The sequence below is a fragment of the Lathyrus oleraceus genome, chromosome 2, assembly GCF_024323335.1.
Source record: "Lathyrus oleraceus cultivar Zhongwan6 chromosome 2, CAAS_Psat_ZW6_1.0, whole genome shotgun sequence".
NCBI lineage: Eukaryota > Viridiplantae > Streptophyta > Magnoliopsida > Fabales > Fabaceae > Lathyrus > Lathyrus oleraceus.
Window position 1 is genome coordinate 163,800,179 of NC_066580.1, and position 21,998 is coordinate 163,822,176.

The window sequence follows — 21,998 nt, forward strand, 5'->3', positions numbered from 1 at the left end:
GATGCTCATGGTCTTGGACTTTTTGGAAATGGGAGAGAAAGATCTTAAAATTTCATGTTGGACAAAATTTCATTTGAAGCTTCTTTGATGTTGGAAAGTCAAGTTGAATTTGATCTAAAAACTTGCCATTTTTAGAAACTTGAAATTACAGGTCACTTTCCATTTTTGGAAACTTTTGATCTGGCTTTAAAATCTTCAAGGTAGATGTTTGACATGTTGAATAACCCTCTTTGGGACATGAATGAAGTGTCTCAAACCATTTCTCCACCTCCTAGCCCTCAGTTGACTTGTAGTTGACTTTTATGGGCCCCAGATGACCTGAAACTGCACTGTGGACTCTTGAGCTTCTAACACTTGGTCAAGTTGCTTCAAAATGAACCTTGGGTTCACATAAGCTCATTGGAACACCCATAGGGCCTTTATCTCATGGAAAACTTGCTCTCTTTGCACAGATGAATTCCCTTGATGTCAGTCTTGACTGATGAGGTGCAGTGGACTATGCAATGTTAATGCAATGTTAATGACCTAAAAATGAAATGAATGCATGAATGGGGGGTGCAAATTTGAGGTGCTACACAATGTTTATGTAATTATCATCATAAACAATGTAGACATCACTGTCACGTGCAACTGTTATTGTGTCTTTATCATTTTTCTTTTCATTACCTTCATCTTTTTTCCTTGAATATTATCTTTTGAGAAACTTGCCATTCATTTTATGCGTACCACCTTGCTACAGTTGTAGCATATAATTTTTTTTTAAAATTCTTGACTTGCTTCTTGAATTGTCGCGACTCTCAGATTTTTCACGCTTATGAAAATCTCTGGTTTTACTTTTCCCTGTTGACTCGGTAACTAGAGCTTTAGACTGACTAGGAGTAATAATCAAATTATGCTCCTTGCTTCTAACTTCTTTATTAAGCATGATATCCTTAACCGTTGACATTACCAATTTTTCATTAGGAGTTGAATTAGTAAGTCTCACAACAACAGCTTCCCAGTTATCAGGCAAGGAACTAAGAAATAATAAGGCTTAAAAGTCGCCATCCAACTTAATATCAGTAGTCACCAATGATTCACAATATTCCTAAACACGTGCACATGTTCTGCCATTGGGTCTCCATCCTTGTATTTCATATTAATTAGTTTCCTAATCAAATATGTTTGATGTTGCACGTTCTTGTGCTCACACAACTCTTTTAATTTATTCCATATTTTATGCACATCAGTTTTATCTTTAACATGTGGATATACACTCAAATCTAACCATTGTCTGATTATAGCAACTGTCTTCTGATTCATCTTCTTCCATTTGACATCAAACTTATTACTTGATTTACCTTTCCCCCCTTATTAGGACCATACAAATATTTGTTGTATAACATATCTTCCATGAGAATTTTCCAAAGTATATAATTAGTAGAGTTGAGCTTAATTATATTGAGCTCTTGAGTTTTCTCCCTTTCAAAAGCAGCAAACGAGCCAATCATAACTCTGATACCACTTTATTGGGAAATTATCAAATAATCAAAATTATTTTAAGCGGAATACTTTCCTAAATCTGTGCAATTTAAAGAGACAACCAGCAGAACCAATTCCAAAGCAAAATAATAATAACAGGAAAGTTAAATAACACCGGATTTTTAACGTGGAAAACTTCTCTCAAAGTGAGAGAATAAAAACCACGAGATCTAATCCAGTAAAACTTTCCACTATATCAATAATGAGTATACAAAAGTATTTCTAGTAACACTTGAAAATAAAAATATTTACCGATAAACAATAAAGATGAGAAACACATTCCAAACAACATCGGCATAAAACATGGGTATACCAAAACAATTCTAAAAGAATATAAAACTACTTAACAAGAATATAAATAAAATTAAGTAAGTGATAAAAACAAAATATTAAATTTGTAGCTCAAACAGATAAGGTTTCCTCTTCTCTATTGCAGTTCTCTAAAACCCTTATTTAATTGCTTATTTGTTATGTTTCTTTAGAGATTAAAAAATTCTCTTAAATACACGCCAAATGGGTTTGACCCAAAGCAAACAATTCACATAAAACTCTTCTCTTTTTCTTTATTCTTTTTCTATATAAATGGTTGGATCCACTTTAAGAGTGAACCCACCCTACAATACCAAAATCTATTTAAATATATTATAACTTTTAGCCGCAGATGGCTGATGATAGAGTAGGAGTGAGCAACAATAAAAAATTTATTAATGTTGAAATTGATCGAGGAATATGAAGTGGAAACGAAGGAAAAATAATTGAGAAAAATTAGAATAGGAGATTTATAATATTTTTTAAATATATAATTTGACTTTTTATATCCATACATTTAAAACATATTTATTTTATTTTAAATTATAATAAATTTTACACCAATGTTCTATTTGAGTACACCTCTAAAGATCAAATATAAGGATTGTTGTAGATAAAAAAGTTTCTTTTAGGTTTTAACAGAATAATATTACGATAGGTCGATTAGTGCTTAATAGGGCTAACTATTTTTTTCGAAGTTCGGAACCTTGTTAGGTTTATATGTTAGTCTTTTAGATGAAACTTATAAAACCTCGTAAATAATTTTTTCTTTGACATTTTGATATTTCTTTTCTCGATCCCAAATTAATATATTGGTTGAGGGTAATTCATGTGACAATCGTAAGGTTATGATTTTTTTATACTAATTGCGTTTATATATCTAATTCTTTCTCTATCAATGTTTATATCTCTATAATTAAGTTATCACTTGTTTAATTTAGTTAGAATAGAAATTGATAGAGTCTATAAAACTTATTGAGTGATATAGGATAACCTCGAGTGTTACATCCAAAAATTACTTAATAAAATCACTAAGGAACAATTAAGATTCTGTTTCCAAACAAAATTTTATCACTTAAAACTTTAATTTAAAATGCTATAAAAGTTAGTAAATATTCAATGATCAAATGAGAAACTATGATAATGATGCACCAAGAAAAAGATATTGATAAGAATGAACTTTTTGAATGCTGGATAAAGAGTGACCAGAAGGAAGCCTAGACCACTATGAAAAAATATTGGGAGTTATTGAATAATTGACTCCTAAAACAAGAAAGAGGGGAGGGGGAATGTGTTATTTAGAAATCGTGATTATTTTAAAAATTTCTATTCTAAAAGTGGTTTGTGATATTTTATGGATTATAATTAAATAAGTAATTTAAATATTAAATTTGAAGTAAAATTTTATATTAGGCTATTAACAAAACTATGAAAAACCCCGATGTTCTAAAAACTAATAAGAAAAGAGAGATTAAAACGGGAAAGAATATCTATAGATTTAATTTCTTGTGTAAAATGAAATAAAAAAACCTTCTATTTATAGGATAAAAGTTTGCTCAAAAAGGAAAAAAGCCTAAGGGATTTTTAATTATCTAATCAATTAAGTTTTAGGGTTAGTCGATTAGATAAGTTAAATATGAAAATATTCCAAATGTTATGTTACTTGTCGATTAGAGGCCTTATTAAATGATTTAGAGGAATTATAAAAGATTTAATTGATAAACCCTAATTTGTTAATCAATTTACTAGTGTAAAATCACTCCTAATGGTTTAAGCAATCTAGTAATCACTTAGACATGCGTATAAAAACATTTCAGTTGTTTTATAAATAAATAAAAAAAGACTTCAAAACATATTTAGGCGTGTGTGTGAGATTCCTTAGTATCTTGAGGGTTACTTTTATACCCTTACAATTAATTAATCACTCAAACACAGGACCAAGCAAGCTTTAACACCTCCTCTCTTTCACAACCTTGAAACTTCAAGTTCCTATTATTGATTCATCATTGATTTGGAACTTCATAAGGAACTCGACTCTTCTATTAACGAGGCTTCAATATAGATTCTTTTATAGACACCATTAATAGAGGTGGCTGGAGCAGAGATCGTCACTAACTTCATCAAACACCATTTGACATTGGGTGTTGTCATCATCAAAACCACCAAGACCATCTGAAGGTTACAAATAGTTGTACATGCAAACACATAAATCCACAAACTTCTTAAAGGTATATTTTATTATAAAAAATAGGTAATAAATGAAGGACTTATAATGACTGCCATAACAAGTTGATAGAGATTATGATAAAAGTTTCTTCCATAATAACCTTACACACCTCATAGTTGAATAACTCTCATCGTGACATGTGATATGAGCGACGAAGATGTACGAGACAAATGCACAGTTCACTTTGAGGCCAAGTTTCCACATTGACATGGTATAAAATCAAGGTCCAGGTACAAGAGGTATCGATGATGATATGCCAACAAAGGAGATCAAACCTAACATTGAAGAAAAACAGAAAGCCATAAAGGTTAACATCAAGGCCACAACATCCTCAATTGAATAAAAAACCGACCAATACACATGTAACTTTTTTAGGTAGCTAAACATCTCAACTTGAATATTCAAATGGTAACATTCTAAGAGAGAGACATAATTCAATGAAGGACACAAGTCCATTACATGGTCCTTACTAGTAAATGTACAAAGAATAACATGTATATTTAGATGACATGTCATATCTGATAACATCATCAGGAACATGAGACTATGACTTTGCATCATCATAGGTGGACTAAAATGGAAAACAATACACTCTCACTCAAAGAAGGACAACAACTAACACCACCACCAAAGATTAGATGGCTCTAAAGGTTACAACCGACCTAACCTCAGCAAGGGAGTCTGCAATCAAACAGTAGTAAAGCGATCCCATGGGTATCGAGTTACCAAAGTGACTCCAAACACAAGAAATAGGTGAATTTTGATGGTAAAAAATCGAAGTCCAATTATAAAAGCTTTAATTTATAAAAACGCTTAAATTATTTTTATTAAGCAAACATAAACTAAATAGCACAATAAGTAAATAGAATAATATTAGAGAGATGTGTTAGAATAAGATTTGGTTTTGCATCTATACCTTGAGTTTTGATGATAACAGTGTTGTATTTGTATGAGAACAATTTGATACCCTAATGGTTTGTTATTGTGTAGGTAACAACCAGTTCTGATTCTAAATATATGACGTACAACATCATCAGTTCCTGAACAATGCATTCCAAATCTGCTTCTGCGCCAGTTATTAGAAGTTCTAAAAGATGTTGTATATTTATGCTGCAATGATCTTTCTGCTTCTGTGCTGATTCACTCTTGAGAAGCTTTTGAGGAGACATTATGTTGCTGCTACAATGTTCTCTCAGTTCAGGCTTCTGGATGTGACTCTGATCACCAAACTTATGAAGAATGACAAGCTTCTGAAGTTGTGTTATGTAGCTGAAGATCTGAAGATCTCAAGCTAGACTATTGAGGTTATCAAGGTTCTTACTGAAGATTCTAAAGATTCTGAAGATACTAAAGATCTCAAGCCAGACTATTGACGTTGTCAAGGTTCTGACCAAAGATTCTGAAGTTTCTGAATCCAACTTTATGTTTCTTCATTTCATGCTTCATCAACTTTCATGAGAAGCCAATGAACTTAAAGATAAGATCAAATAGGAATGTGATCAAATAGTACATATTACAAATCGAACATCATTTCCATTACATGATTTCATGGGCAAGGACAATACTATACATCACACCTGTCACTAATTTTGTGGGCGAAAGACAGTACACAATATCACTCCTCTCCCATCCAACAGTGGACAACTGCTCTATAATCTTTTCCCTTTTTCCCTCCAATGGTCTTCTTCTTATGTTATATAAGTGAGACTTGGATACTTGAAGAAAACACCGGCGACACAATATTTTGACAAGTCTATTTCTTTGTAAAAAATTATCATTTGTTTATACACGGTTTTTTCTTTAAGTGTTTGTTTATCATTTGTGTAAAATTTGTTTGTCTAGAAGCAACTTGTAACACACAAAATATTATTCAAACTATTTGTTTGATTCCTTGAGGAGGTTATCCTTGAGAAGACAAAGAAGGTTATTTTTTGTGAGTCCTTAAGGAGACTAGTGCATAGTTGGATCCTGAGAAGACAAAGAAGGTTATTCTTTGTGATTATTATAATCTGTTGACTATAGTGGATTAAGTTCATGTGTATAAGACAAAATCTCATTGGCTAGTAGACAGCAGTAGCTTTGAGTTTCAAGTGAACCAGGAAAAAAATACTTGTGTTTTTATCTCTTTGTTATTTATTTGTTTGTGGTGTTCTTGTTTTAGAAAAAGATTTTTCTTGTAAAACCCAATTCAAACCCCCATTTCTTGTGTTTTTCACACCTTCAATTGGAATCAAAGCTCCGGTTCTGATTGTGATAAAAGATTTATCAACACCTCACTATAATCAGTACGGATCCAGTTTGTGTGAGAAACAATGGCTACTGTTAACGTTGTTAACAGTAACGAAAGAAATCACTACAGTGTAAAACCACCAACCTTTGATGGTGAGGAATTTCATTATTGGAAAGATAGAATAAAAAGCTTTTTTCTTATTTACGATGTTGATCTCTGGGATCTTGTATTCGATGGATACGTTCACCTAGTTAATGCTGAATGAAATATTATAGCAAGAAGTGATATGACTGATCAACAAAAGAAAGATTTCAAAAATCATCATAAGCCCAGAACTATATTGCTTAATGTTATTTCTTATACTATGTATAGGAAGATAACAAACAGAGATTATGCAATATCCATTTTTAACTCTCTGAGGATGACTCATGAGGGGAATGCTAAAGTAAAGGAGACAAAGGCTTTGGCCTTAATCAATAAGTACGAGGCATTCAAAATGGAAGATGATGAAACAGTTGAGACTATGTTCTCAAGGTTTCAAATGCTTGTTGCAGGACTAAAAGTTCTGGACAAATGATACTCTACAACTAACCATGTCAAGAAGATTATCAGAAGTCTTCCCAAAAAATGGAGACCTACGGTAACTGCTTTGAAGCTGGCAAAGGATCTAAACAATGTCAGTCTTAAAAAACATGTTAGTTATTTAAGAAGCCACGAGATTGAGCTCAAGGAAGATGAACCTTAGAAGCGAGTATATATGTTGCTTTAAAGTCTAACCCTGAGAAGACAAGAGCTTATCAAGCTAAGGAAGAATCAGAAGGATATAATGAAGACTCAGAAGATGATGACGAGTTGTCTCTAATTTCAAAGAGAGTCAACAGACTCTGGAAACACATGAAAAATGGTCAAGGTAAGTTTAGAGGAGCTAGAAGGACTGTTGGTCACTTTGATTCTTTGATTCTTTATCTTTTTTGAGTGCAAGGAGCCATGCCATTACAAAAATGACTGTCATATACTGAAAAAGGACAGAAGGCCTAAGAAGATTTTTTCTAAAGGCAAGAAGGGGATGATGGTTACAAGGGATGACTCAGAATGCGAAGAAGAAGATTCTGACGAAGAAAAAGTCGATGTTGCATTGATGGCAACTACAGGTGATCCTGAAGGTTTTGAAGAACCAGAAGACAAGGTATTATCAGAATCAGAATCCGACTCCGATTCTGAAGAGGTATTTTCTAACCTATCTAGTTCTGATATTGAATCATATCTCTCTGAAATGCTGGAAAAGTACCAGAGTCTTTAGAGTAGATACAAGGACCTTAAACAAGTCTAAGCAGTTTCTTCTGAAACTCAGAGTGAGCTTGATAAATATATTTCCTCCCTAAATTAAAAAGTATTTTCTTTAGAAAGTAACAACTCTGCTTTAAAAAGAAAAATTTAAAAACTATAGGAGGAAATAATCTCAGAGGCTTCTGGTACTGATTGCATCATTAGATATGACAGAGCATTCTAGTACTTTCTAGCTAAAATCATAGATAGAAGCAAAATGGCTTCCTTGATCTATGGAGTTTGCAAAATGGAAAGAAAGGTTTAGGTTGTACAAAAACTATAAAACCTGACGAAAGTCAAAAGGTAAAACCAAAACCTCTCTATGTGCATTTCGTGCCTGCTAGCACTGAGCTTGATATTTCGGCACAGACACAGAAACATACAAAGGATAAGAACTCAGTTCTTAAACCTAAGTATCATGCACAAATTCCCCACGACGATCCTTCTTCTAAAAGACCCAAAGTTGTAAGAAACTTTGGGAAAACTAACAAGAGAGGACCCAAAAAGTGGGTACCTAAGGATAAAATAACTTATGTTGCAGACATCCTTAATAACTCAGCTAAAACACCAGTCATTATACTTGGACAGTGGATGCTCGCGACACATGATAAGCAAACGGTCTATGTTCTAAGATTTAGAACTTAATCCTGGATGCTTCGTTGGTTTCGAAGGAAACCAGAAAGGAAAGATCATTGGGTCTAGAACTATTGGTAACGGTAAACTTCCTTTTATTACTAATGTTCTTTTAAATGATGGTCTGATTCATAACCTTTTGTCTATTAGTCAACTTAGTGATAATGGTTGCGATATCATTTTTAATCAAAAGTCTTGTAAGGCTATCAGTCAGAAAGATGGTACAATCCTTTTTAACGGAAAGAGAAAGAGCAACATTTATAAAATTAGAATTTCTGATCTTGAAGATCAAAATATAAAATGTCTAATGTCTGTTAATGAGGAGCAATGGGTATGGCATAGACGTTTGGCTCATGTTAGCGTGAGAAGGGTTTATTAGCTAAATAAGCTTTGATTAGTCAGAGGTCTACCCAACCTGAAGTTCACTTAAGATGCTCCTTGTGAAGCATGCCAAAAAGACAAGTTTTCTAAAATATCATTCAAAGCGAAAATTATTGTTTCTACCTCTAGACCATTAGAACTTCTGCACATTGATTTGTTTGGACCAGTGAAAAATGCCTCTATCAATGGAAAGAAGTATGGATATGTCATCATTAATGACTACAGTCGTCTGACATGGGTAAAGTTCTTTAAACACAAGGATGAGTCACACTCTGTGTTCTCTACCTTCTACAGACGTATTCTGGGTGAGACTCCTTATGAATTATGGAAGCACAACAAGCCCAACATTTCTTACTTTCACCCTTTTGGATGTGAATGTTTTATGTTGAACACTAAAGAGAATCTTTAAAAGTTTGACTCTAACGCACAAAAGTGTTTATTATTAGGATATTCTGAACGCTCTAAAGGCTAAAATATCTTTAACAAAAAACACGAATTTTTGAAGAATCAATTCATGTTATATTTAATGATAAGCTTGACCCTGAAAAGTCAAAGCTAGTTGAGAAATTTACAGATCTGAAGATCAATCTTTCAGAATCCAAGGATGCTTATTCTGAAGAAAAAGACTCAGAAGGCAAAGCTAAAGAATCTGAAGATACGACTCAACCAAAAGCTATCGTTGATCCAACTCATCAGAAGAAGAGTAGATTAGGAACCCCTTATTTTGAAGAACTGATTCGGGGAGATAAAAATCCTCCAGTCAGAACAAGATCTTTATTTAAACCTTCTGAAGAGACTCTTTTAGGTTTGGTATCTCTGATAGAACCCACATATATTGATGAACCTCTTATGGATAATGAATGGATTCTGGATATGTAAGAAAAATGGAATTAATTCACCAGAAACAACGTCTGGGATCTTGTTCAGAAACCAAAGGGTTTCCATGTCATTTGAACCGTATGGATCTTCAGAAACAAGCTCAATGAGAAATGTGAGGTTGTCAGAACAAGGCTCGATTGGTAGCACAAGATTATATTTAGCAATAAGGTCTGGACTATACATAAACCTTTGCTCCAGTTACCAGGTTAGAGTCTATTCGTCTTTTAATTTCATTTGCAGTCAATCATAACATCATCCTTTATTAGATGGATGTTAATAGTGCATTCTTAAATAGATATATTTCTGAAGAAGTATATGTGCATCAACCTCCTAGTTTTGAAAGCTCTCAAAATCCCGACTTTGTTTTTAAACTGAAAAAGTCGTTATATGGTCTGAAGCAAGCTCTCAGAGCTTGGTATGATAGACTAAGTAACTTCCTTTTGGAAAATAATTTTACCAGAGGGAAACACAACTCTCTTTTGTAAAACCTTTAAGAACGATATTTTGGTTGTGCATATTCATGTTGATGATATTATTTTTGGTTATGCTATGCTTCATTATGCAAGGATTTTTGCTAAGTCAATGCAAGCAAAATTTGAAATGAGTCTGATGGGAGAACTCAAGTTCTTTATGATCAGAAGGAACATACATTCATCAGAGAAAATATACAAAGGAACTTCTGAAGAAGTTTAACTTATCTAAATGTAAGCAAGCAAAGACTCCAATGCATCCTACCTGTATTATGGAGAAACAAGAGGTAAGCAGTAAGGTAAATCATAAGCCATTCAAAGGTATGATAAGCTCTCTCCTTTATCTAACTACTTCTAGACCTGACATTTTATTCAGTGTCTACTTATGTGCTCTCTTCCAATTAGATCCTAGGAAAACTCACTTAACTTCAGTTAAGAGAATCTTTAGGTATCTGAAAGGTACTAATAACCTTGGTTTGTTTTATAGAAAATCAAGTTAATACAAATTATTAGGCTATTGTGATGATGACTATGCTAGAGACAGAATAGAAAGGAAAAGTACTGGAAGATGCCAATTTCTGGAAGATAATCTGATCTCATAGTCCAGCAAGAGGCAATCAACAATTGTGCTTTCAACAGCCAAGCTGAACATATTGCAGCTTCTGGATGCAGCACTCAGATACTCTAGATAAAGAGTCATCTGGAAGATTATCAGATATCTGAGAGTAACATTCCTATTCTCTATGATAATAGTTTTGTTATTTATTTATCTAAGAATCCTATATTGCATTCTAGGGCTAAACATATTGAAATTAAACATCACTTTTTACGTGACTATGTTCAAAAGGGTATTTTTCATCTAAAATTTGTTGATATAGACCATCAATAGGTTGATATCTTTATAAAACCCCTTGCTAAAGATAGATTCATGTTCATTCTGAAAAACTTATTTATGGATTTATGTCCAGAATAAAAAGATGTATTTCAGAATATTTAAGTCTTCAAAACTCTAGATTAGATTCTGAGAATCTTTTTGTTGACTATGAAACATGAGCTTTCTGAAGTAAGGACGTTTTCATTAATCAGAAAGGTTCTGATCAGAAGCAATCTTATTGGTCTTCCTGATTTTGAACAGTCGTTGCATTAAGTGGTTGTCATATCATTTGATTTCATGTGGTTCTAAGTGGTGACAAATGTCCCACTTTCTGAGCATGCGTGATAAAAGCGTGATCCATTGGGTTTTTCAATTCTTGGAATTAGGTTAAACTATTACGCTTCCCCCTATGATTGCGTATTTCCACCTTGTTATCATTGCATTTTTTTTTATATAAACCCACTTCACTCACATTTTCACATTATACACACAATATTCCCACACTTTCATCTTTCAAATCTAAAACATCCCTCTCTGCAACTGTTCTTCATATCCTTCATCTTCTTTAATGGTTGCTCAATAACAACAGATTCAACAACAACTCTCTCACAGTCGCTCAATGGTTGATGAAAACAATCCCATCATGGAAGGAATATTATAATTAACTCTATACATCCATGTCAACTAGTTAATGGTCTTTTGCGAAACTATTGTAGACTTTAAGAATTTGAAAGACAGCGGTTTCGATTTCTATGAAACCCTAGAAATTCAAGGATGGAAAAGTTTCTTTGAGAGACTAAGTGGTCATGTGTACCCAGTTTTGGTGAAGCAGTTTTGGGTGGATGTCACTGCTGAAAAGGAAACAATAACTTCCTATGTAATAAACAGGAAGATTGTCATAATTGAGAAATACATTGCTCATTTAATCTCTCGTATTGGAAAAGGCAAAAGAATTTGTAGTGCCAAGATCAATGCTAAAAATCCGTTATCGCTCCGCCCATCTTTAAAGCTAGAACCAACCTTGAGGATAATAAAAGTACTAGTGCTAAGGATTTGACAGACAACCTAAGAGTTTGGTTCAAAATCATTCTTGGTTGCATTCATCACATGCCTAGAACCAACAATTATGACTATGTCAACACATGTCAGAAGTTGATGCTGGTCTTTCTGGAGAAGGGTCTCAAGCTGGGACTTCCCTCCATCTTGTTCAAGTTCATGAGGGGTTCTATCCGAGAATCTAGAAGTGGTGGATCTTCGAAGAAGAACAAAAGCATGTTCATTCCTAATGCAAGGCTGATTTTTTACATTCTCGTTGAGAATGGTCTGGTAGATGGCCTTCTGGTCAGTGGCTTGACCGATGAACTTATAAAGGATGCTGGAAAGATCTTATGGGGGAATAATCTCAAGAGCATGGGTCTCATTTCTAGAGTTGTAAGGCTAGATTTCATTCTCTCAAAAGATTATATTTGTAGAATAAGGACTCCTTTAGAAAACTTCCTAATCTTCACAAAGATTGATCCTCCAGAGGTTCTACAATACCATCTGGAAAGTTGTCAGAAGGATGGAATTGATCCAATGGTGGATCCTTGCAATCTACCAGAAACATATTCGGATGTTCATGGGAAGAGGAATAAGGAATCAAGAGGAGAAGGATCTTTAAGGCTTCAGAAGAAGAAGAAAACTGTTGTCCTTCTGAATGAAGATGAGGTGCCTCTCAATGAGTGCCATAAATCCATGCTTTTGGAGGATACTTTTGGAGTTGTCCAACACACCTCAAAAGCTTCTAACACTGCTGCTGGTAAGCTTTCTGAAGCTAGCACTCTGATTACTTCTGATTATGTGATTTTCGAAAGGATCTTACCAATACAACTCCTCCTACTTCTCAATCCATTCCAGTCACTGCTACACCCTCTGAACTTATCTTACTTCCACCAGATCCCAAATCACCCACTATAAAAACTGTTACATAAACTCGTCAAGTTTCTGAAACTTTGTCACAACAACAACAAATATCATCACCACCATCTCCTTCATAGTTACAAATTTCACCCACTCCACCACCATTTATTTATGCTCCCTAAGTAGAAAATCCAAATTTCACAACCCTAGAACATCCCACTCAATAGTTTCTGATGGCCATGTGTATGAAGGCACTCCTGAGGGCATGTTCAACTACGAACCTGAACCAATTCTGTTTGACCCCGAATCACCTCCTATCACTACTCCCTCAAATCCATCAGTTTTTGGTCCTGATTTTGATGAAACAAAAATTGACCTCACTGTGAGCTACCCCAAACCACCAAAACCTTCTCCCAACATTTGTAGTTTCTGAGGAAGTTTGAATCAGAATCCAGAAGCCTTCTGCATGAAGCAATGACAATTAGTCGTTCTTCATCAAATCCGGCTGAGAGTGATCCTACTTGGGATGCTTACAGAAGATGGATAAATTCCAAGATCTCTAGGCTGAATAATTTAGGGTGCAAAGTTTCTAAAAGAAACTTCCTTTCTGGGTTTATTCCCTTAATGGAATTTTGGAAGTTACGGAACTCCAGTCATGTCTTCCTGCTCTCGAGGTCAAGGAAGTTACTCAATAAGTTATGGAAGAGGTAGTTGTTCAGGAAATGGTGGTCATTCAGGATCCTATAGTTGTGTATGGACATCAGGATTGCGTAATGGAAGAAGTTGCTGCTCAAATTGTTGTTTTTGAAACTCAACAAGTTAAAGTTTCTATTTCTCAATCTTCTGCTGGAACTTCATCTAGAGACATTTATGTTGGACTTATGAAGATCATTGAGGAAATCAAGGTTAATAGTGCATTGGTCAAAGAGCGTCTGGACAAACAGGAGTTGATGTTTCAATTGATTATATCCAAACTTCCTCCGCCTCCTCCTCAGAACCCATGGCCCTTTATTTTTTAATGCTAGTTGTATCTTTTCTGCCTTTTGGCATAATCAATGAAAATCATTTGTTTCTTTCTCACTATTTTATTTTATTATTTTGTCTAAGTCTTTTTGATTGATGATAAAGGGGGAGAAATATATCTACGGGGAAGATTCGTAGTTATTTTGATATACCTAAATTCCTTAAGTAAGAACCCAAACATTGAATAATGTTTTATGCTAACAACTACTTCAAAGAATAGTTTGTTAAATGATTTGCAGAGTTATGTTCAAGAATCAGAATGGTTATGATCAAACATCATAAGTTCTTATGAAGTTTCAAAGATTAGAACATAAGTTACCAGTTTCTGATGAAATGGTCTTTTATCTAAGTCTGTAAATCCTTTATGTTGATGATATAGAATCAAATTCAAGTTCACGAACCTTCAAGGAATTAATATCCATGTTCTGAACCTAGAACATTGAGTACTTGTCCTTAAGCTCTTTTTATCAACTAGGTTCTGAAAGTTCTTTTCAAGAATTTTGCTCTTCAAAGACAATCTAACTATGAAAGAGAATTTCAAAGAGAATCAGATTTCAAGTTCTGATTGAAGAAAACTAGTTCTAAAGCATCGTCAAAATAACTCAACCAAGCTTCTGAAGTAAAGATCATCAGAATGTTGATGTTAACAAACCAGTGCTCTAGACAACATCAATCAACTTCTAAAGATAAACCAGATTCAGACTGAAAAATTTACTCTGGTACTTCAAAAAGTTTAATCAGGAAAGTGTTCTTTCATATTGATTTTATCTTTTTAGGATTATACATCTCCAGGGGAAATTTGTGCTTCTGTAAGATGTATTCTTCTGTGATTAACCTGTACTAAACTGTTCAGCAAAATACATGTTTTGTCATCATCAAAAAGGGGGAGATTGTTAGAATAAGATTTAGTTATGAATCTATACCTTGAGTTTTAATGATAACATTGTTGTATTTGTGTGAGAACAATTTTGGTACCCTAATGGTTTGTTATTGTGTAGCTTTAACAGTCAGTTCTAATTCTGAATATATGACGTGTAACATCATCAGTTTTTGAACAATGTGTTCCAAATCCGCTTCTGCACCAGTTAACAGAAGTTCTAAAAGATGTTGAATATTACTTCTACAATGATCTTTTTGCTTATGTGCTGATTCACTCCTGAGAAGCTTCTGAGGAGACACTATATTGTTGCTGCAATGTTCTCTCAATTCATCCTTCTAGACGTGACTCTGATCACCGAACTTTTGAAGAATGGCAAGCTTATGAAGTTATGTTATGTAGCTGAAGATTCTGAAGATATCAAGCCAAAAGATTGAGGTTATCAAGGTTCTGACTAAAGATTCTGAAGACTCTGAAGATACTGAAGATCTCAAGCCAGACTACTGACGCTAGCGAGGTTCTGATCAAAGATTCTGAAGTTTCTAAATCCAGCTTTATGTTTCTTCATTTCATGCTTCATCAACTTTTATCAGAAGCCAATGAACTTGAAGATAAGATCAAATAGTACATAGTACAAATCAAACATCATTTCTACTACCTGATTTTATGAGCAAGGACAATACTATACATCACACCTGTCACTGATTTTATGGGTGAAGGACAGTACCCAGTATGACTCCTTTCCCATCCAACATTGGAAAACCTCTCTATGAGCTTTTCGCTCCAACGATCTTATTCTTATTCTATATAAGTGAGACTTGGAGGCTTGAAGAAAACTCAGGTGACACAATATTTTGACAAGTCTATTTCTTTGTGAAAATCTATCATTTGTTTTTACACATTTTTTTCTTTAAGTGTTTGTTTATCATTTGTGGAAAATCTTCTTGTATAGAAGCAACTTGTAACACACAAGATATTATTCAAACTGTTTGTTTTGATTCCTTGAGGGGGTTATCCTTGAGAAGACAAAGAATGTGGTTCTTTGTGAGTCCTTAAGGAGACTAGGGTATAGTTTGATCCTTGAGAAGACAAAGAAGGTTATTCTTTGTGATTATTGTAATATGTTGATTATAGTGGATTAAGTCCTTGTGTATAAGGAAAAATCACTTTGGCAGGTGGACTGGAGTAGCTTTGAGTTTCAAGTGAACCAGGATAAAAATACTTGTGTTTTTATCTCTTTGTTATTAATCTTTATGGTGTTCTTGTTTTGGAAAAAGCATTTGCTTGTAAAATCCAATTCAAACCCCCCTTCAATGTAAAAAAGGTATAAGAGATAGAAAACATGCACCAATGGTTTATACATGTTCGACCTAACCATTTGACCGACTTCAGTCCTCAAGAGTTTCCTCTTAAGAGTTTCCACTAAAACTATTTTTGAGATTTTCATAGGATATGACGACGAACCTTCTTACAACCAAACCAAATATTTTACAAACACTAATATCTAAACCAAACAAGAGATTTTAACATGTTAATCTAACGAACCAAACATAACATTTACCATTGCTGAGCTGAAAAACCAAACAGAGTTTTTCATAGGCTAAACTCAACAATAAAAGAGAGATTTTAACTGGCTAATGTGAAAAACCAAACAAAAATTTTGCAGGCCAATCTTAACGACCAAACATAGATTTTACAAGCTAATCTTAAGAACCAAATACAATTTTAACAGGCTAAGCTCAAGAACCAAACAACAATTCTTACAAAAATTTACATAAGAGAAAATACCCTCTGGTGTAAAATAAAATATATCATAGTACCAGTACAACAAAATTCTCACTGATATTTTTCACTCTCTCAGCAATAAGGAAACTTTGGTGAAGGAATAGTAGAAAAAGAGACAAGAATGTGCCAAAGAGAGACTTCAAATGTGAGAAGCCTATTTTATATAGGAATAGATTTAGTTCAAAAAGGAAAAGATTCATGAAGTTTTTTAATTTTCTAATCGATTAACCCTAGCCGATAATCATTAATATGGGAAGTTTTTTAATTCCACTCTCATTAATTGGTTAAAGGCTTTTGTAATCAATCAGAGATATTACAAAAGTGTTAATTGATTAACCATAATATGGTGTTCGATAAACCAATGAAAAATCACTCCTAATTGATAAATAAGTCCTTAATCAATTAAATACACGTATAAACATATTTTAGATGTTTTATCAAATAAGAGAGGCATAACTTAACTTACTGCACAAGAAAATATACTAAACAACACAAATTATATTGCAAAAGAACAAAACAATTAACTATTAATGGATACGTTTTCCTTCACTTGTCTTGAGGATCCATCAACAAGAAACGCTAGTCCTATTTTAAGATTCGTATACATTCTTGCACTAGATATCAATGAAGTTACATAATTACTAAATTGGATTTAGGTCTTTTAGGGTTAGTACAAATATATTTAGGTACTCAAATAATGAGACCACTTGGAAATGTTCCTAATTCGACATTAGGGCTTTATATGACCTTTTTCACAACAATAATGACACACAATTTTAGGAGAATAATTTTTTCTATTTTTTCTAGTATATATACATTCTTTTTGAAACCTTGTCCTTTATCACTTGGACTCATAGAATCAATACTAGGTAATTTGTAAAGTTCGGTTAGTTGTCCTTTTAAGTTTTGAATTTCAAGCTTTAAACTAGGACAATAATCAAACTCAACTTCATCCACCTTTTCTACTATAGTTTGAGAGATGCAAACTAAGCAATTAATAAGAGATGCATGATCATATTCTAATGATTCTAAAACAGTTTTTCTTTTTAAAATGTATATATCAATTTTCAATATCTATTTATTTTAAGAGGACATTTTCTTAAAAGATTTTAGAGAATCATCATTCATATCATAATAAAGCCTTAGACAACTCATTGTACGAATGTAAAGAATAGGTGCTCAAATCACTTACTTTTGTATATTTTTATTTATGTCATGCCATCAAACAAAGATTAGTTACTTCTTTACTTAGGCTAGCATTGTGAGATGATACGTCTTCATCTTCTTCTCAAGAAATGTATGCCCTACTTCCTTTTCCTTTACGCTAGGACTTATAAAACTCTTGCTTGCTTTTGTGCTTCAACAAGCTTGGAAAATAATTTAGTGATAATGTTTACCACATTCAAAGCATATTGCTTTCTTTTCTTCCTTCTGTTCGCCTTCCCATTTCCTCAAAACGTTAGATCTTCTAACTTTCACCAAGTTTATATCTGAATGATTTAGACCATTCCTATTCATATACTTGTTGTCCCATTTAAAAAGAATCCCATCTCTTCATACTTGGAAGAGTATTCACCAAAACCATCTTCATCATCCTTTACTTTGGACATGGAAGCAGAGGCCTTCAAGGAGATACTTCTATTTTCTTATTTAACCTTTTATTTATTTTTCATATTTGCTTCACTTACTTTGAGTCTTTTTAACTTGTGTCCATGTTCGTTAAGCTTTCCAAAAAAAAGTAGATATGTCAAGAATTTTAAGATCATTAGACTCTTTTATACTAATAGTTTTTGGTTTTCATTCAGTGCACATAGATTTTAACACTTTGTTAGCACAATCCTTGTTAGATAGAATCATTCCTAAATTTTCTAACATGTTGATTACGTGAACAAAGCGCATTTACATGAAAGCAACAATTTCACCTAGTTCCGTACGAAATAGCTCATATTCCTCTATTAATGTGTTAGTTTTAGATTTATTTACATCTTCAGTTTCCTCATTGAGAACTTGAAGAATGTCCAACATTGTCTTAGCCGTTTAACAATGTGAAATCGAGAAATACACATCAAGGCATAAATAAGTATATTTCTAGATTTCAAATAATAAGTGGATGGTTTAGATTCATAATCACCCCAATCTTTAGGGTGTTTATTAATTTCAATTCCATCAATGATACTTTTTGAGACAAAAGATCGTCATTTATAGCAACCCAAAGCATTTTATATACTGACATCAAATGTACATATATGCACTCTTTTCAGTATGCATAGTTTTCTGCCTTGAATATGGGTGATCTATTATATGCCCCTCTCAATCACCCTTGCCCATACTCACAACTTTTGAAGTCATGTGACATGATCAAAAGACCAGTTCCTGGTGCCATTCGCTGAGCTGAATATAGGAGTAGAATGGCCTAGAGGGGGGATTGAATAAACCTTGCCCAATTGAAAAAATTATTCAAAATACTTTCCAATATTAGAGTTCTAAAATTGAATGGGAGTAGAAGTTTTGAAAAGACGCATTATGGACTTATTGCATGATTTACTCCATGAATAGGAGATTCACTAAAAATTAGAATGATGAAATTACTAATTAAAAATATACCAAATAATCAAATTTAATTCACAACAAGGTTTTTAATGTATTTTTATTAGTCGGATTAAAAATCCAATAATAGAAGTGTGTACATATAGTGGTAAATTCATGATCATCAAGCTATGGATAAGCTAGAGATCAAATAACAAGAGTCGCCACCGCGCTTTTATTGTTTCCAAGGGAAAAGGGAAAAAGTACGAACAAAACCCAAAAGTAAGAAGTTTTCAAATCAAAACTAATAAAAAGTCAGAGATTACAGGTAAGGGGGTTGGTTACATAGAGGGAAGGTGTTAGCATCCAAAGTGTCCTAGGTACTCATAGGGAGCCCTTTTATGTGCATATGTACTTAGTATAAAGTGATGTTTACAAACAAATAGAATGGGGGGATGAGAAAAGAATTCATTATTTATATTTTTGTGTTTGACAAGACCTTCGGTCTTGTGCCTACGTACCAACGTAAAAATGAGGGATCAAAACCTCGTAGGTCGTGATACAAATTTCAAAGTGGATGCATTGCTTTTAATAAAAATTAAGTTTGAAAGGCACAAAGGCCTAAAAATGGTTTGCATGAGTTAGTTCTTTTTTGGCTTTTTGAAAGTTTAAGTCAAGTATAGTTAAGTTTATTTACAAGTTTGATTTAAGAAAATAAGTTTGAAAATGCAATGACATAATGCCAAAGTTTCTATCTTTTTTACAAAAATGGTCAAAGTTTAGAACAAAATAACTTCAATCAAAGAAGGTTTTGAAAAAGGAGGGAGAGATTTTTGAAATTACAGAAATGGGGAGAAGATGAAGAGACTATCCTATGTACAAAATTAAAAAGTTTAGAGTTGAAAAGATCTGACCAAATGGGTAGCAATCCAATAGACTAAAATGTCAATAGAAACCTAGAATTCTCTTGGACTTTTAGAATCAAGCAACACACAAATGCACAATTATATTATCTTGAAGAGCAAGGCATCAAATAAAGATGGCCACATCCAAGCTTATCCATTCCATGATCCTCCTCAAATTAGCCCATGTAACATATGAATTCCACGAGTCACATGTTCAAAATAATAGCTTCGCAATGATCATGTTGCAGATGAACTTAGAGAGATCTTGAATGATGTGTCAGATGAAGTTTCAAATTGCCAGCACTTTGTTTCTCAATAAGTTGGCATTGGCCAAGTCCTTTAGCATAGGAAGGTTGCCTAAATTCTAAATCCATTTGTCCAAGATCAAGCCAACAGTCCATACAAAATTATTTGGCAAATCAACCTTTACCAAGACCCAACAACAATAGTCAAACACCAACTAGTCATCACAATTGGTCAACAAAATTATTTGGCATTTAATCAATTTAAAAATACTAAAATAAGGCATTTAAATTAAATATGGTTTGTCCAATTCCTAAAACCTCATCAAAACACCAAAGAAATGGCCATGAGATTTATCATAGGTCAAACAAGGTCAAAGGACCTTGGAGAAAAAAATTCATAATTTTTGGACATTCAAAAGTATTTTTAAACAATTAAATACAAATGAAAAATTAATTAAATCGTGAAAAATATTAATAATGATCCAAAAAATAATTTTAATTCAGAATATGAAAGAGGAAATTATTTGAAATTTTTTGGTGAAACTCTCATATTTTTTGGATTAATATTAAAATTAATATGAATTAATGAAAATAAAAGGATTAAAATGAAAATTAAATGATCAGAAAAAACGTGGACCACTTGATCTCTCTCATTAATTGAGGTGGCAGATCAAGTGGTCACAAGCGCGCAATCCACGATACGCCTGAGTCAGCGCGCCACAGGAAAGGTAATTCAAACCAACGCACGAGATTATTTAATTTCAAAAGGATCATGTGGCTCTGAACACGCCAACTCACCACCGGAGCTACAGCTCCGGTCTCCTTCTCAGGCGAGCCTCGCCGGACTGGTTCAGTCATAACCATCACCAAATATAAAAAGAAAGATATGATTTCAAAGTAAAAATGGCACTGAGCACGAATCTAACATCCATTTATCCTAACTCCAAGTATATTGAGATATACATGGAGTTGAAATTTGAGGTACATGAACTGAGTTGCTTCGATTTGGCCTCAAAGCAACTCAATCTTCTTGCCTACATTGGTAGGACTTCAGACAACCAAGGAATCAAGAGAATTGAGCAAGATTTAGAGAGAATCGAAGAGATTAAAATTTCTGGAAAATACCTTCAATGTAGGTCTGGATTCAACTGTTCTTGCCTTGGCTCGTGCTTGATCTCACTCCAAATGCTTGCAGAAGAAGAATTGAATGCTCAAAAGGTCTTGGATCCCTGGAGTTTTTAATCTAAAAGCAGTAAGAATTCAAACTCAATTTCAAGTGAAATTCTCAGGACTTTCCTTTGGAATGTGAGGGTTAGAGGTTTGGGATCATAGCTGGAGCAAATGTGTGTGAAATTCTGAGCCTATGGAGCTCTATTTATTGCCAATTCAATTGATATTTGCACACTTGAAATGAACTTCCAAAATTAGCAATGTGTGATGCATGAGTGCATGGGCCTGTGCAGGCCCAGGAAATCACTCTATCTGATCCATAATTGAGTGTAAGCAAGGCTGAAGTCTGTAAGAACAAAAATTGTTCTACAACAGATTCCATGATTTTGATGATAACAAAGGATGAAACCAAAAATGGCACCCTAACGAAAAGTTTCTAAGTGTGCAGGGTTCTAAAGAAAGAAGGAAGAGATCTGATGATGTCATCAGATACAGAACAAGATCAGATACAAATTATCAGAAGACCAGAAGCATCTGAAGTAGAAACACGTTCAAGAAAGTCTAACTCTGAGCAAAACAGCAAAATATCAGAAGCATCTGAACAAGAAGTACGCTCTAGAAGTTCTGATTCTGAACAACAGTATGTCAAACTTCAGAAGCTCTTGGCGCTATCTGAAGAAATCATCAGAACTCAAAAGATCAACATCAGAAGCTAGAT